Source organism: Trachemys scripta, chromosome 3, assembly GCF_013100865.1.
Source record: "Trachemys scripta elegans isolate TJP31775 chromosome 3, CAS_Tse_1.0, whole genome shotgun sequence".
Classification (NCBI taxonomy): domain Eukaryota; kingdom Metazoa; phylum Chordata; order Testudines; family Emydidae; genus Trachemys; species Trachemys scripta.
The window spans coordinates 189,998,088-190,010,988 of NC_048300.1; positions in this window are offsets into that span (position 1 = coordinate 189,998,088).

Consider the following 12,901-nt stretch of genomic DNA (forward strand, 5'->3'; position numbering starts at 1 on the left):
CCCCTATTGTTTTTGGTGGCTGCTCAAGCCCTGGAGCACCCACGGAGTCAGTGCCTAAGATCACTTGTCACAAACATATTGTAGAAAGAGGTCAGTAGCAGATGTTAGGAAGAATGGCTACCTGTGGATTGACAAGGTTAATGATTTTAAAAAGTCACCACTGCCAAATTGTCAGTTGCTGGGCAACCCAAGATTAAAAAGAATATTTGTTAAAATGTAAATCTCTATTACTCACCATGTGTGTGAAGCGTTCTTCAGGCTAATATATTTTAAAGATGCACTTTTTTTTTTTTTTAAAAGCCACCATGGATAGAGAAGATGAAGCAAGAAGTTGTGGGCCAAATTCATCCTTGGTGCTTAACTCTAGTGAGGTACCAGCAAGGACAAATTTGACCTTATGTCTTCCACCCTAAGCTGTAGTCCTGTATCCTGTAAATCTGCCTTTTTTAGCAATAGGCATTTTAGAAACATCTCAGCCCTTGACTATAGCTTATTTTTAATTAAACACACATGGAAATTCAGTACAAAAATGGCATATTAAAGCAGTATTCATACTGAAAGTTTAAATGCACAAAAGTCAGGTGTCTGCACAGACATTGCACATACAGCACCAATTCAGTGCTGACAATGCAGCTCCATTTAGGGTAAATGAAGCTATGCCATCTTATGCCAGGCCTGCATTTGGTCACCTGTATATAAGTGCATGGATGTGAAACCTGGGTGACTTATTGACAGCACCTCAAGAGTCTGGAGAGGTACCACCAACGATGCCTCCGGAAGATCCTTCGCATCGCATGGGAAGATTGCTGCACTAATGCCAGCATCCTCACTGAAGCCAATGTGACCAGCATTGAAGAAAGGACCCTCAGACTCCGCTGGGTTGGACATTGTGTGCGGAGGCCAGACTCTTGCCTCCCAAAACAAGTCGTCTACTCGCAGCTCACCCATGGTCAGAGAGCTCGTGGTGGTCAAAGGAAACGCTACAAAGACACACAAAGCATATCTCGGGAAAACTGATGTGGACATTACAAGCTGGGAGGAGCAAGCAGCCAACCGACCCCAATAGCAACACATCCTCCATCAGGCAGTGGCCCGCTTCGAGGAGAAGCGCCTTGCCCTTGAAGCTGAAAAGATGGAGAGAAGGAAGGAAAAAGAAAGAACTTACTCCCAGCAGGCAGCTGACCCTCCAGGAAATGTCTGTACATACTGTGGGCAGATCTGTGGTTCCAGGATTGGACTGCTGAATCATCTCAGGACCCATATGTAAATCCATGGTTGAGATCATCCTTGAATCGAGGGATCACGGATGATAAGTGCAAGAATGTAACAGCATATATCAGCCCTTAAAATGATCCAGCCAGATGCCTGATCTATGTACACTTGTATTTACACTATACAAAATAGGAGGGGAATAGGGGTGAGAGGAGGATGGTTGAAACTTACTGGAAGTCCCAGACATAGTATTTTGGAGGGGTAAAGCCAATTCCTAGAGACAGAATTGAGAATTAACATCCCATAGGTATGAGGGGGGAGAAAGCACAACTTTTGGGGCAATTCTGCCTTCCTCCTTTGTGGCAAGAAAGCACTATGCAAAGGATGGACATGATTTAGGGAGCCTACACAGGAGATATGCCTCTCCTCCACACCACATAGACCAGCACCATGATGGAAGCCTCCTGCCATCCACTAGCCATTCATCCAGTATAGCAGTTCTGCTGCTGTAGAGATATGTGGGGCAGGAGGAGATTTCTTCTGCCCCAACTCCGGAGGAACTCCTTGGCAGTGTATAGTCTGGGTGCTCAGAGTATGCATTGAGGCCTTAGGCAGTTCACACCTCTGTTGTTTTAGGCTGTTTCCAGACTCAGGAAGACAAAAGTGCATGGGTTGGCATTTGGTTCAGTTATGGATGGGCTTCTTCATAAAAAAAAGTTTACTAAAATGGAAAGGTTATATTAAGCAGAAATTGATGGAGAAACCCCTTACTCAGAGTGAAAAGTTTGAGAGACAAGGTGGGAGAGGTAATATCTTTTATCGGACCAACTTCAGTTGGTGAGAGAGACAAGCTTTTGAGCTTACACAGAGAAGCTCAAAAGCTTGTCTCTCTTACCAACAGACGTTGGTCCAATAAAAGACATTACCTCACCCACCTTGTCTCTCTAACATCCCAGGACCAACATGGCTGTCAACACTGCATACAACAACCAACAACAATGGAAAGTTTCATATTCGCAAGTGGATTTGGCTATCCCCAACATATAGAGAAATAAAACACGTTGGACCTGATTCTCCATTTACACTGAAGCCCCTTACACAGCTCTGGTAGTGTAAAAGGGCCTTTTTATGTCCCTTTTAAGGTCCTTTTACACTGTTAAGTGCTGTAAAGAGGCTTAAATGTAAATGAGAAATCAAGCCCAGTTTATGCAAGCCGGTTGAGTCATGATGAGGCCTTTACAGCACTATGTTGCATTAAGTAGCTCGTTATGCTGAATGCATTAAAGCACTACACACAGGCCTATATGTTTACTATGCCCAGTAGTCGAGAGAAAGAAGATGGACTGTGCTGCAGACAGCAAAGAACCTTTTTGTTTCCTTGCTTAAAGCTAATTTTTAAAAAATGTCACAGGCTTGTTTTCTTCTCAGAAATGAATAATGCAGAAATTGTTTACTAATTTCTGTAACGTGGTTAATGCAGCATAACGATGGACTCCAATTTATACACATTCTGCCTTAATGAGACATGCTGATGTGTAGCCTGGTATTGGACTGCATGGCTAATGCATAAAGCTGCTTATTTCCATGTAGAGAAACACAAGAAGTGGCTTTTACTCCATTTACAGTAAGCTGACTGTATAAGGAATTTTAGGATTAATATCTGATGGGAGGGAAATCAACAGGGCTAATAAATAAAGAGCAGTCACATGAAAACCTGCTGTACTGACCCTATATTTAATGTACTGTTATTATAACGAGCATTTCTATATAGCCCTTTGTCGAGGTTGCTAGCTGCACAGCGACCCCCTCTCTGGTCTCTTGAGTGCACCCCTCAGGTGTCAGGCCTGGTACCTTTACTTTTCCTGGGATGGAATCTGATTCTCCCACTCTCAGACTGGGCCCTGGGCTGCAGTACCCTGTCTGTAAACACGCCATATCCAGCAGGTCCAACTAGGTGCGGTACATGCAGTTCTTACCTTCCCTACCGGCCACAGTCTCCTGGATATGGTGACCGAAGTATTGTTTAACCTTAATAGGCACAAAGAATAACACCACAGAAAAAGGATTTTAAAAACAGTCGACATGAATCTTGTTCCCAATGAGACCCAACTAGGTGATATTTGTAAAGCCTTGTAAAGACTGAAAAAGTGCTACATGTTGGCAAATTGGCTCAACAAATGCAGTGTAAATTTGAGGACCAGCCTTTGTTTGTTATCTGTGTAACCCACACACAACAGTTTAGTGTCATCTTCAAACTTGCTGAGAGTGCAGTCCACCCCATCCTCCAGAACATTAATGAAGATATTGAACAAAACCGGCCCCAGGACCGACCCCTGGGGCACTCCACTTGAAACCGGCTGCCAACAAATCAGTTTTGTTATACAAAAGGCAGCACCTCCTGAACCACAGCACCCAACACCATGCAGGGGCTCTAACAACAGAATCAGAAGTGGCCCAATAGCTAGAGCACTAGACTGGGACTCAGGATTTATTTCTGGATCTGCCATTGGCCTGCTGGGTGACCTGAGTTAAGTCTCTTTACCTCTTGCTGCCTCAGTTTTCCCATCTGCAAAATGGAATGAATTATACTTCTGTCCTTTGTAAAGTGTTTTGAGATATATAGCATTTTTCATCAGTATAAGAGCTATGTATTAGTATGGTCTCACCTGGAATGGCTGAAGGCTTCACACTAACTGAAACCAGAGAGAAAGCCATCAGTGTGAACCTTGCAGTTTCTAAAATATGTGCTAAAAATGTGGGCAAAACAAGTTACTCTACAGAGTTCCCCTGAGCTCTGTTTACATCTGCTAGAGGAAAAGTAACAGTGCCTCATCAGAGCGTGCGACAGGAAGTCCTCCTGGGAAGAAGCACAAGGTAATGGCTTGAGACAGTTCAGACAAAGGTCACAGAGGCTACGTAAATGTCCTACTAGCTCCTGTCCTTCGCAAGCTCCTTCAATTCAGCAGTATTGAGAAAGACATTTTAAAAAAAGCAATGTATGCTTGCATGGCTGATTTTCTGCAAAGCCACCATTAATCTATGCTTTGTTGCTAAGTAGCCTTTGAAAATGTAATTTCTTCTGATCGAACAAGTCACCTCATTAATAGTCCTATATAATATGAAGTCCTTCCTACTCAGCGAAAGCTTCAATCACTTCTATTGTGCTACCCAGCAGTCATTTTCACAAGGCAAAAATGATGGACGAAAACATGTTTTGCACTTATATTAATGAAATCTGCTTAAAGGAGTCTTTTTTTTGCTTCCTGTTAATCTCAGAAAAACAAAAACCTGTAATGTCTAATCAAATGTCCCTTGTGTATTTTTCCTGTATTTAAAAAAAAAAAAATCTCCTGTACTAAATTAGGATGGAACAATCTAAGTTTGAAGGGAAATGTGCAAACAAACAAGGATAGGGGAGATCTTGGGTTTATTTGGTGTAAATGGTTCCCTGCTTGCAGAGCTTTAGCTTTACCCTTTTCCATTATTTCTACTTTCTTCGGCAGTGATTTTCTTGCAATGATTATGGAGCAGCCGTGGTCAGGCTGTAGTTAAGAGTTGAAGCCTAGCTTCTGATTATGGGCCCTGTTTTCAACCTGGTTGCCCTTCCAAGTTTCTGAAAAAGAAACCAATCCCACTAAAAGAGAGACAGGGGAAATTATGAAGCTATAGAATAAATAGATTGTGAATGGGGAGTAGAGGGGAGAGGAGATTGGATAAATAGGCCCAGTATTGGCCTGTTTGTTTTGTTATCTTTTCCAATAACCCTGCTCCCAGCCAAATCACTATTTATAGAATCTTCCTTTGGCCACATCACATCTGAATCCTGTTTCAGAGAGAGGCAAAGATACACCCAGCCTTAATATTTCATTTGCTCAGGAAGACAGACCGTATGTAGGGTGCCAAACAGCCCTGTGTTTCCAAAGACATTGATTCGTGCTGGTAACAAGTAGCTGGTGAATATCCAGCTGCAGGAGAGCTGGGCATTAAAGATCTCAGAACTAATGACACAGTTTATACTCCGAGCTCTATTGAAGTTACTTATATAGCCCCCCATTACCAAAGTACATCAGTGCCCCATTTTACAGACGAGGGACTGAGGTGTAGGGAGACCAAGGACTAGATTCTTAAAGGTATTTAGGTGCCTACAGATGCAAATAATGACTAGTGGGACTTTCAAAAGTACCTTAGTCATTTAGGAGTCTAATTTTCATTGAAATCAAGGAGAATTAGGCACCTAACCTGCCCTCACACTTCTGAAAAATCCCCCTAGGGGCCTATCTGCATCTTTAGGTGCCTAAACATGTTCTGAAGAACCTGATCCCAAGCAGCTTGCCCAGGGTCATCCAGGAAGTCTGTGGCAGAGCAGCAAATCGAACCCTGGTCTCCTGAATCCAAAGATAACCCCTTAACGACAAGCACTCTCTCAAATAATATGGCAATGGGTGTGAGGGACATGCATCAGCTCTGAATACTTTATGAATACCGTATTTTGACCTGGTTATTTGGATATTTGCTGTATGAACACATTGGTTTAGTTTAATGCTGTTAGAAGTGGAACAATAGCTCGAGCCAGCCACCCTGCTACTAACACTTAAGAGGGATTTACCTTTGTTCCATTTCCCAGCCCCTGCTGAGCTCAATGGATGAGAGCCTTGTCCACGCTACACAATGAAGTGACCTATGTTAGGTCAATGTACAGCCACTGCAGTAATTACTGTGGGCTTTTTTCTTGTCCACACCATCTTCCTTCTGTCCGTGGGGCACATCCTCACCAAGAGCGCTGGCACCAATTTAAGTTGGGGCAGTGTGCGGAGCTGACAGCTCAGGCTCCTGGTGCCAGGCCGACAGCATGGACCCCCAGCTGGGAGCTCCGTGCAGTGCTGACAGGTGATGAAAATAATGCAGTGTCTACACACACACTGTCGCCCTACCTACATTGACCTAAATGCTACACCTCTCATGCAGGTGGAGTTATTAGGTCAGTGTAGTGGGGGATTTATATTGGCAGGAGCAACGCTATAGTGTAGACACTTACAGAGTTGATTGACTTAAGCTGCCTTGTGATGACCTAACTCTGTAGTGTAGAGCTGGCCTAGTTGGCCAAGAGGGTGCCTAAACTACTGAACACAGGAGAACAAAGAGACCCTGACTAGACTTAAGGGCAGGAAGAGACACAGTTAAGGAAAACAGACAGACACCCAGAACCCGGAGGTTAGAGGTGACTGGAAAAAGGCAGCTTGCCTAGGGTCTTTGCCAAAAGATGGCAGGATTTGAGGTAAGACATTCACATAGACTGTTTGCAGCATTGTTTAGCTGTGTTTGTCCTGGGATATGAAAGGGACAAGGTGGGTAAAGTAATATCTTTTATTGAACCCACTTCTGTTGGTGGAAGGTACAAGCTTTCAAGTGACACAGAGCTCTTCTTCACGTCTGGGGAAGGAAGCAGAGTGACTGAGCTAAATACAAATTGGGACAGATTAAGCAAAAAGGGGGAAATGCATGTTGGAGGTGGTGGCTTGAAATGAAGTGGGCAATTGGGGGTTAAACTGTTATGCATAAAGAGTTTGAAAGTTGGTACTTAAGGGTAGCAGGCAGGGTGGTGTGTTATAAGTGGGTATAATGAGCCATAAAACCAGTGTTTCTATTAAGTCCGTGGTTTTTGGTGTATAGCACAGTTATGAACCTATGGTGCAAGGCTTGTACAGGTTTCCTTGAAGGACAAATCTGGTCTTTTGATATATGAAATGGTCACTTTATGAAAGGTGTTCAGCCCTGTGTGATGTGATGTTTTTAATCTTTTATTTTTCTGTGTGAGTTCGAGTGAGTATGTGGGTGAAAGTTATGGGCAGTTGATGCACTGGAGGAGGTACACCACATGTTGTGGTAACCACATATAGGACCTGGGAATCTTGAAAGGTATTGATCACCCTAGCAGCAGGACGGCAGGTTTTGCATCTGTTGGGCTGCAGGGTCTGGTACTGCCTTGAGTGGGTGGGTCCTGGTCTGGGGGGAGCTTGAAGAAACTCTGAACCAAGTTTAAAGGTCTGATTCCCCACTGCCTGGCCAATGAATGCAGAATTAAGTGCTTCCATTCTGAGCCGATACCACTTACAGTTCTCAGGTTGGCCACAGTGAGAAGAGAAAAACTTGTGCTAAAAGCTGCTGTGCTGTTCATGTGCTTACTGATAAAGAACCTTAGCCACAGTTATTCTTCTATCATCGCCCCCAGATGCTCCTGGGACAATCTCCTTTTGGCAGATTGAAAGTGTCTCATTGAAACAGGCAACTCAAGCCAACATAAAAGCTGATGTAGCTTCAAGGACAGGAGAAGATTCTGGAGGCCTGAAAGAAGAGGATTTAAGGATTACCACCATTTTTGTTGTATTGGGAGTGATTTTGAATCATTTAAGCTTTTACTTACAAAAAATTAATCATTTCTGCCTTTCAGGTGCAGAGATACTAGAAGAGATGCATGGTATTAACAGAGAAATGTGCTTCTGCATTGCTAATGCAACCCTGCAAAGAACTCTCATACACACATTCTTCCTGCCATTTTGCTCAGTGTAATGTGACCCTCAAAGCCCAATTTGAACCATTTAGGGAATGTCTACATTGCCACTGGGAGGAGTGATTCCCAGCCTGGGTAGACAGACTTGTGCTAGCTCAGACTGAGTTAGCATGCTAAGAACAGCAGCACATGGATGTTGCAGCACTGGCTGGCAGCTCAGACTAGCCATCAGAGTCCAAGCCTGCCTGACCCCCTGAATCTAAGCTTGGGTGGCTGGCCTGAACCACTCCAGTGCTGCAGTGTCCACACTGCCATTCGTAGCAGGCTAGCTCAACCTACTGGGTGCCATTAGTAATGTACTAGCTTAAACTGAACTAGCACCAGTCTGTCTACTCCTGCAAGTAACCACACTGCACTGTAGATATACCCTTACATGCTTGTTAAAAATCACAGAATTCTTCTTTAAAATTGTCTATTAATTCTTTAAGGGTGTCAGCAAGCCTCTGACAAGGTCCCTTCCCCAAAGGCTCTGAAGCAAAGCTAGCAATTACGGGATAAGAGGGAAGGTCCTCTCGTGACTCAGGGGCTTGTCTACACTTACCTGGGGATTGACGAGAGATGATCAATGCATCGGTGGTCAATTTAGCGGGTCTAGTGAAGTCTCACTAAATCGACTGCAGATCGCTCTCCTCTCGACTCCTGTACTGCACCAGCTCGAGAAGAGTAGGGGGAGTTGATGGGAGAGTGTCTCCCATTGACATAGCTTAGATCTATTATCGTGGGGTCCACACTACCGATCTGAGTTACGCTATTCCCGTAACTCAAATTGCGTAGCTTAGATTGAATTTCCCCTGTAATGTAGACAAGGCTCAGTAACTGGTTAAAAGATAGGAAACAAAGGGTAGAAACAAATGGTCAGTTTTCACAGTGCTAACTCAAAATGAGAGATGTAATTCAGTGTTGATAAATGCAAAGTAATGCGCATTAGAAAATAAACGTAAACTACACATATGAAATGATTGGGTCTAAGTTAGCTGTTACTACTCAAGAAAGATCTTGGTGTAGTTGTGGATTGTTCTCTGAAAAACATTTGCTCAATGTGTAGTGGCAGTTAAAGCTACAGCATGTTAGGAATAATTAGAAAAGGGATAGATAAGAGAAAAATATCATAATGCCACTATATAAATCCATGGAACCACCCACACCTTGAGTACTGGGTACAATGCTTGTCACCCCATCTCAAAAAAAAATGTGAATCAGAAAAAATACAGAGAAAGGCATAAAAAATAGGGATATGGAACAGCTTCCATATGAGGAGAGATTAAAAAGACTGGGACTGTTCAGCTTAGAATAGAGGACTTGGAGGGGGAGGAATAGGATAGAGGTCTATACAATCATGATGGTGTGGAGAAAATGTTCTTTGCCCCTTCACATAACACAAGAAGCAGGTATCGCCCAATGAAATGAATAGGCAGCAGGTTTAACACAAACCAGTGGAAGTTCTTCACACAATGCAGAGTCAATCTGTAGAACTCGTTGCCAGGAGTTCTGTGAAAGCCAAAGCTATAAACAGGGTTCAAAAAAGAACTAGATATGTTCCTGGAGGATAAATCCATCAACGGCTATTAGCCAAGCTGGTCAGGGATGAAACCCTTAACCCTCTGACTGCCAGAAGCTGGGACTGGATAGTAGGGGACGGATCACTTGATAATTGCTCTGTTTGTTCCCTCTGAAGTTTATGGCACTGCCCACTATCAGAAGACAGGATACTGGGCTGCCTGGATCATTGGTCTGGCCTCCAGTATGACTGTTCCTCTGTTTAAGAAAATTAAATGCTACACTCACATAGGTTAAGCAATAAGGTTGTGCAGTAGATGAAGTTCTAAACACCACTGAACTCATGGCTGTTGCACATTCTGGACAGTTGAAGCTATTAGTTTTAACATAAAGAGGACCGGTTCAGTGGTTATCGCACTAACCTAAGACTTGGAAGAGCTGGATTCAGCTCCCTGTTCTGCCACATACTTTATATATGACCTATGGCAAGTCACATGACATCTGTGCTAAAACTCATCTGCAAAATGGTGCCTTCCTTCACTGTTATATGGAGACATCTATTTCATAGAACTAGAAGGGACCCTGAAAGGTTATTGAGTCCAGCTCCCTGCCTTCACTAGCAGGACCAAGTACTGATTTTGCCCTAGATCCCTAAGTGGCCCCCCTCAAGGATTGAGCTCATAACCCTGGGTTCAGCAGGCCAATGCTCAAACCACTGAGCTATCCCTCCCCCCTTCCTTCCACTGTTGGTGTGAGAATACCCACATTAAAACTTGAAGGTCTTGGGTACTATGGTAATGGGGCCACATAAGTGCCTAAGACAGATTAGTATATTCAGCTACACTTTTAATGAGGAACACACACACACACACACACACACCTTTAGAATCATGAAAATCTGATACATTTGGGATTCTTTGCCTTCTGGATCTTGATCTTTTAGGGTTCAGACATTCAAGCTGTTCTCCATAATGAGAATTAGATTTTTCTTCTCCCCCACCCCCAAATCTGAACAGAGCCTCCCCACGTGAAAGGAGGTTAAGTTTACATTGTTGTAGCGATCCAATTTGTATTGTGATGTAGCCTGGAGCCCCCAACTAAGATCTAGGCCCTATTGTGCTAGTAAGAGAATCCCTTCCCCAAAGAATTTACCATTTAAAGTAGCTAAGGACAGATGTAGGGTGGATGAAAGTTCTCATCATCCCATCTGAAACATGGGAAATTGAGGCAGAGAGATTCAATAACTTGCGCAAAGTAACAAAATAAGTCTGTGCCAGCACAGGAGATTCAGGATTCAGTTGTTTAAGCAAGATATGATCCTTCTCCTTAGGCTAAATTCTGCTGTTACTTCACTGTAATAGGTGGATAATGTACAAGCAGTTGTGTGGGGTGGGGCTGAGGGGAAGGAGGTGTGTGTGTGTGTGTGTGTGTGTGTGTGTGTTTGTTTTGTTTTTGGAATGATCTCCTGAGGCCTAGTCTGAAACATTTAAAACCCTAGGGAAGGTTTAAGTGGTTAGAGGGCATTATTTGAATCTTTTCCTTTATTAAGCTAAAAGCACACCTACCTAGTAAGTGATAGCCTCAAGTTGCACTTGGCATTTCTAAAGCCAGATGATTCTTTTCATATTTCTCATTAAGTAAGTCCTTTTCTATGGAAATAGCCTAGGGTTGCCAACAGAGACAAATCTATACTAGCAAACAATATCTGAGCATTGTCTGAACACAGAAAAGAAGGATTAGAAGCTATTGTGTACAAGGCAAATGTATTACATTGAAATTAACCTACCAGTCCCACCAACCAAGAACAAAAGAATGGTGGAACATTAGTGGATTGCATTAGTCTGCTGATGACAGAGGGTCTGATCCTCCTGTTCTCACATCTTGAGATCATTTACATCTGTGCAGAGTGAGAATAAAATGCTACCATATCTGAATGCACCACTTTACAAACTTGGTGTACAGGTGGAAATGGTGCTAGCCCAAGGTGCTAGGCAGTGACATTCAGACTGAGTGTATCTTTCAAAATAGAGGTGTGGGACTAGATCTATAAAGTACCTGAGCACTCAGTGATCCCATTAAACTTCAGGAGAACTACTCAAAATCGGTAAGGGTGACAAAACTGGTGGTCTAAATAGCTGCCCTTTTAAAAGGCTGAGAGCTAGCCTCCCTTTTCCTTGTGTGTCCAATACGTTGACAGAGACAGGAGATGCTCATTCCCATGGGGGTCAGTGTTTTTGCAGAATTTCCTACTTCTGCTGTGCCTGGTGATCAAGAATTGGATGTCTCTATTATGGGACATACATACACCTTCAGATTAGCTCTACAGCATTCTTAACCCTTGCTGTGCCTGGCATCCAAATTTGTCTTTTTGGGGCATGCATGTACCTCCAGCATGCTCTTTAATGAATGTTTCTGTCACAGAAAACCACTTGCTGCATGAAACATTGCAGCTGGGATGACTATGTGCATGTCTGTGTCCCCATACCAAACCTGCTTTTCAACGGGCCATGCTTTGGACGAGGGAGATTTTGTTTGCTAGACACATTGCTCAGTAGCATATATGTCTAGAGTACTTAGAAGGAGCCAGTTTCTACATAAGGGGGTAGGAGCAGAATTTTGCCCCATAGTAGGTGATTTGTAACCACTAAGTAGTTCCATGATTGTTTGTGTGTGTGGTGGGGCAACTGCCCCACTCCCATGAGAGAAGGGGCTTGAGTAGGCCAGAGCAGCTGCACAGGCCGGGAGCCAGTTAGGGAAGGGCCTACTGAGAGCCAGTCAGGGCCAAGATTAGAGCCAGTCAATCAGGGCTAGGCCCTACATAAAGGCAGCCCAGGAAGGGAGCAGGGAGTTGGTCCCAGATCTTCATGGGGGAAAGGTCTGTCTCCAGAGCAGGAGACTAGCACCTCAGACAGAGCAATGCTGGGCAGGCTCGGGGGGGAGCATAGTAGGGCTCCAGCCCAATATTTGCCAGACTGCGGGCCCCAGTAGAAAGGGCCTAGAGGGTGCGAGGGGAAGTGGCCCAGGGGAGAGAAGGAGGGCAGGAAGGCTGTCACTAGAGGGTCCCTGGGTCAGGACCCCGAGTAGTGGGTGTGCCTGGGTCCCCCCTTGTACCACACCTGGTGGTGGAGAAGCAGTCAGAGCAGACTGCAACCAGCCCTTGAGCCAGGGGCTAGACTGTGAGGTTGCGGGTGGCCACTGCTGTTAATCCCTCATCCCCGGAGGGCAGTGTCCTGAAGAGGATGCTGCCAAGTGGGGAGCAACCTGGGTTCGGATGCCAAAGGAGGACAAGAGATGGATGGGACACCACCAGCAGAGGGTGCTCCAGGACTATTAAGAGCTAATTCCTGGACTGAACAGAAGGAGGCTCACCATCACAGTGTTTACTGGCTTTCAATTACCTTGTAAAGGGGGTAGCTCCTTAGCTGTGCCAGGGCATTGCTCAATGCAGCTACAGGTGGGAGGGCAAAGTTACATCACCTTTAATACCCAGTACCTACTCAATATTAGGTAGGACAGCAGGTTGACAACATAATTTAGAGCTGATTGGGGGGGTGAAGAGGGAAGGCAGGTGCAGGAAGAAACACTCCAGTTATCCCTGTCTGTCAGCATACGAAAACACACCTC